Below are 5,300 nucleotides of genomic sequence, written 5' to 3'. Positions count from 1 at the left end.
CATCTTCATAAACTAAGGAGATTTCCTTGGACTCGTTGAGTTCCTCCTAGAACTCATCGATTACAATGATCTTCATGTCCACTATGGACCCAGGCTGGCTGAGTCCCTAACCAACTCAACTCATACCCTTTACAGAGGGGTTTTTGGGGCAAGAAACCGGCCTGACTCGCCGATTCCCATAAGTGACTCGTCGAGTCCCTCAGTGTCCAATTCTATGCAGGCGATTTCAGTCAAGCACAAGGCATCCAGGACCCAGATCTAACCTCCTAGGGTCATAATAACACGGAAAGCTACTATCTTTGCATCCATGCATGGACCTTTTTGCTAAAAAGGCCATAACAACCTCTTAAACCTCGCATGGGGAGCTCTAATGGCATAAAGCTTCCACCTTTATGCCTTAACCACTCTAAATGCTCTCAGATCTGAAAGGATCTATGCTTGGGACGTCCAAATCCAACAAGTAGTCATTCTTGGTCCAAAAACTTCATAAAAAGGGCTATAAAGAGATCAAACAAACTAGAAGTCAAGATGAAGACTTGATTACCAATAAGTGCAGCAAATGGGGTGTATCTTCTGGATCTACTTCTTCCTTCTTGAACCTCCAACCTTCTTCTTGTTCTTCCAAGCTTCAAGAATGCTCAAAATCTCACAAAATGGCTCACAAACTCAAGGGAGGCTCTAGGGTTTCGTGGGTAAGGGTTTGGGCAATGGAGTCTACAAATGAGGCTGATAGAAGGAGAATGAGATGCTTAAATAGAGCACCAAGTCCCGAAATTAGGGTTTCCTAACCCAGACCAAACTCACCGAGTCAGTCCCCTAACTCGCCAAGTCGGCCACTTAATCCACGACACGAGACTCACTCCTACTCGTCGAGTTCCTCCCTGGACTCGACGAGTAGACTTCTTGACTTAGGTATTTTCTTTTCCTTTCTTGGTTTTCTGAATTTGGGGTGTTACAATTTCGAACATAAACATGGGTAATTGCAAATTTTGAACCTATTAGCATAAACCCTAACCCCAAAATCTAGTAAATTAGACAAAGGATCAATAACATGGATGTTTACCTTAAAAGAGTAGTACATAAAAGATAATGTTGTTGTAGGGAGACAAAACCGAAATCGAGTATGGGGGACCAAGGGTGTGAGTCCACTTCATGAGAAATGAAAAGTGGTAGTCAAATGTGTTTCTGGTTTCTTTAATCTGTGGTCCCGATTTTGAATAGGTCACATCGTGAGCTTTATGCCTCACGCCATGAGAAATGGCTGGGCTAAAAACTACGGGTTAATTGGATTCACCACGAGGTGGGCTTTTGGGCCATGAGGTGGTGTCGAGTTTTTTCAAAAAAAAGTCCATTTTACTAATTAAATTTTAATTTGTAAGGTCCCCACACATGATTTTCATCATTTTCTAAAATTATTAAGATGATTAGATAATTAGTTATCCTAAAAACCAATGCAAAAACTAGACTAAATGCAAAAACGAAAAGAAATTGCAAACCAGACTCGGGTTGCCTCCCGAGAAACGCTTCTTTTTCTTGGAAGCATGAGTTGGAATCTGTGCCGCCTCACGTTGAATCTTTCGGAGTGTCCTTCACCAGTTGTATCTTCTGCTCTTTCCACCTTCTTTTGTATGCTTTGACTTGTCGAATATATGCCTTTTCAGAGTTTTCTTTTTTAACTTTCACCTCATTTTCTTCAAGCTTTCGTTTAATCCCTTTATCCTTCACAGGTTTTTCTTTTTCTTCAATCTTTCGCTCCACAGGTACCATGTTCTCATGCACAGTTAAACTCTTTCAGTTAGAAGTAACCTTTTCATCATCACTGGATACCATTTCATCACTTTCCTCACTCACCCAATAAGTCAAATTTTTATAAGCATGTACTTCAAAAATAAGTGGAACGGATGCTCTCGGTTTTGTATGCTTGATTTGTTGAATCTCCTCTTCCATAAGCTTTTCCAATACCTCAAGTTCATTATCTTCATCTATGTTGAAGACTTCACCTTGAAATTCATTGCCTGGAAAACCATCTTCCATTCCAAAAGTAGCTTCATCATCTCCAACTCTCAAAGTAAGCTTGGACTCTTGAATATCAACCAAGGCTCGAGCAATATTTAATAATGGGCGACCAAGTATAATTAGGACATTTTTGTCTTCTTCATGTCCATAAAGACAAAGTCAATTGGAAAAACGAATTTCCCAATTTTTACTAAGATGTCTTCCACAATGCCTCTAGGATGTGTCACTGAACAGTTGGCCATGTGAATTGTCATTCTTGTAGCCTTCAAATCCGAAATATTTATATTTTGATAAAATGAGAAAGGCATTAGATTTATGCTAGCTTTAGAATCAGCTAAAGCATAAGTCTTCAAATTGTTTCCAAATTCACATGGAAGAGTGAGGCGTCCAGGATCTCCCATCTTCTTTGGTAACTCCCCCATTATAACCTTTGAACTCTACTGACTAAGAATTACCTTGGAATTCTTCTCTAACTACTGGCGAGTATCTATTAAATCTTATAAGAACTTGGCATACTCAGGAACCTTAGCCAACGATTCAATGAAAAGGGTATTGATTGGAATACCCTTCATTTGATTCATAAATTTCAAGTGCTCCTTCTCAAGTGGATGGGTATTTGCCCGGGACAAAAATGACAAAGGAGGACGATAAGCTTACACATTGGCTGAATTTTTCTGTTCTGACCCTTTGAAGGCTCACGTCTTGAGCTTAATGTTTCAGTAGAACTTTTTTCTTCGAGTTTCGACTTCTTCGGCCTTGGTCTAGACTATTGTGGCTCCACTTCTAAAGCTTCTAAGAAATCAGAAATAACATCTTCTTCAGTTTCTATCACCATGACATGTGATTGAGTCTTCTTGTCGGGAAATTGTGGAGATAGCCTTTCATTCACGAAAGTTGTTAGTTAACCAAGTTGGGCTTCGAGATTTTGGATCGATGCTTGATGATTTCTTAATAATGCTTACTGGTCAATCATCATAGTCTGTTGATCTTTCATCATGGCGTGTTGATCCTTCATCATCATACTTTGATCTTTTATAGCTGCATCTGTCTCATCATGCCTTTTTTCTGAAGCCTCCATAAAACGAGCTAGCATGGTCTCTAATTCAACTTTCCTTTCAGCTGGTGGTTGTTCCTTTTGGTAGAAGCCTCAGCCAGTCTGCCTATATTTTCCTTCTTTTTGCTTCTTATATTCTTCATATGGCAACTACTCATTCTTTGGTTTTCTCCAGTCCTCATTATATTTATCTCCACTCGAGTAGCAAACTTGAGCCTTTTTGTTCCCATTATCATCTAAGTAGCAGTCAAGTGTGGACCATTGCATCTTTCACATCCAACTCTAATAGAAAGAATTGACTGGTCCATCTTTGTAATTCTCATGTCCATAATATTAAGCATGGCTAGTACAGTAGCCATGTCTTCTGATGTTCCACTACCAATTCCCCATGTCCCATCATGTCTTGGATTATGGACTCATAATAATGCTTGGAGAATTCTTCAATTAACTCCTTGATTTCAACCGGATTTTTCTTAGTAAGCGATCCATGGGAATCAAGGAGTTGCTTCATCATGACATTCACCCCGTCATAGAAAATAGAAACTTCTTGTTGTATGTTAAGGTCGTTTTGAGGGTAGTTTCTTCGTCACCCTTCATATCGCTCCCATGCCTCATAAAGCGACTCACCCGGTTGTTGCTCAAAGTTGGCTATCGCCTTCTTGAGTTTAGATATCTTTGATGGTGGGCAGAATTGTTCTAGGAATTTCTCACGCATTTGTGCCCAAGTAGTAATTGCACCGGGTAGAAGTGCCTTCAACCAATCCTTTGCACCTCTCTTAAAAGTGATAGGAAGCATCCTTAACAAGACTTTCTCTCTAGGAACATTCCGGACATTGAAATAGTCTGCAATGTCTTTGACCTTATCTAAATGCTTATAAGCATCCTCATGATCCTTCCCAGAAAATGGTACATCCTTAAGAGCAGTAAGAATGTGTCCTTTCAACTCAAATATTGCAGCAACGGAAATTCCAGGTTGTACTAAACCAGGACAAGCATCGTCTCTTATTCACAGCTTGTATGCTCCCATGGAGATATCTTCAATGTTTGTCATTTCGTTTTCTGACCCGTCTTCAGGTTTGCTTTTCTCTAATTCGAATTTAGGTTCGGACTCGTATTCGGATTCTTGGGGACTAGGTATTTGATGATGGTCTTCAATTTTGCTTTTGTCCTTCGAAGATGTACTTGACACTCCCAAGTTCTTCCCTTCTTCTTTCCAAATACTGATTTAAGATCTTTGAAAGGTGACTTCTTTGGTGTTTGGTTTACTCCATCCTTGTTCGTCTTTTTCTAAAGGGATAACTCAGGATCTTCAAGCGGTAGCACCAATGGTGTGTTGGATCCTCGGGTCATGAACTGCAATAAAAACAAAAATAAAAACGTAAATCTAAAAAAAAAACTAACTAAAAATTGCCTACTGACTGGCCACCACGACGTGGTAAAGATCACCACCTCGTGTTGTCGCAGAAAATCTAAACAGAAAAGAAAAACAAAGAATGATTGGGCTCACGTCGTGAGTTTAGTACTGGAAAAAAAAAACTAACCTGAAAATTAACTTTTTACATGTTTTACCCTACAAAAAGGATCGATTAACCTAAAGCAAATAAATCAACAATCAAATCAGCCGTTCCCCGGCAACGGGGCCAAAAACTTGATGTGTCTGAAACAGCTACACCTAATTTTACCTCCTAATCTACTAGTTATTCGACCCAGGGCAGTGTACCCCTTCGCAAATAGTATAGCACACAAGTCGGGTATTGAACTCAGGGAACAATTTTAATTAATTAATCTACTCACTATTAAATTAACCTAAAATTCTAGCAAAGTAAATTGGTTTATATATATATATATATATATATATATATATATATATATATATATATCTAATTTTGCAAGTTTAGATAAACTTCAATTATTAACAACTAATTTAATCAATTATGAATTCAAATCACTCATGTTAGTTCGAATCCACTTTCCCTCATTATTTAGCTATTAATTAAGGATAATTCTCGTTGGTTACCAATTAATATTTTATTAGCAATTCAAGTCCAAATTTACTAATGTTGAATTAATTCGTGTAGATCTATGCATAGTCACACATAATTTAACACATAATCAATTGCTAAATGAATTGGAGCTATGTAAGATTGATTAGGTAAACACAATATTATAATCACAATATATGTTCTCTAGCACAACCAAAACTAATACTTTGATTACTTCACTAAGATTG

General features: G+C 38.2%; 1 non-coding gene across 1 annotated transcript; it reads left to right on the top strand.

The window, feature by feature from the left end:
• The first annotated feature begins 3,630 nt into the window (after window positions 1–3,630).
• On the top strand, window positions 3,631–3,737 carry LOC111880844 (small nucleolar RNA R71). Its single transcript, XR_002846603.1, has one exon. It is a non-coding gene; the product is annotated as a small nucleolar RNA R71 (small nucleolar RNA).
• Window positions 3,738–5,300: the final 1,563 nt, after the last annotated feature.

This window comes from Lactuca sativa, chromosome 9 (genome assembly GCF_002870075.4).
Source record: "Lactuca sativa cultivar Salinas chromosome 9, Lsat_Salinas_v11, whole genome shotgun sequence".
NCBI classification, from domain to species: domain Eukaryota; kingdom Viridiplantae; phylum Streptophyta; class Magnoliopsida; order Asterales; family Asteraceae; genus Lactuca; species Lactuca sativa.
This window is presented reverse-complemented; position numbering and strand designations above follow the sequence as displayed.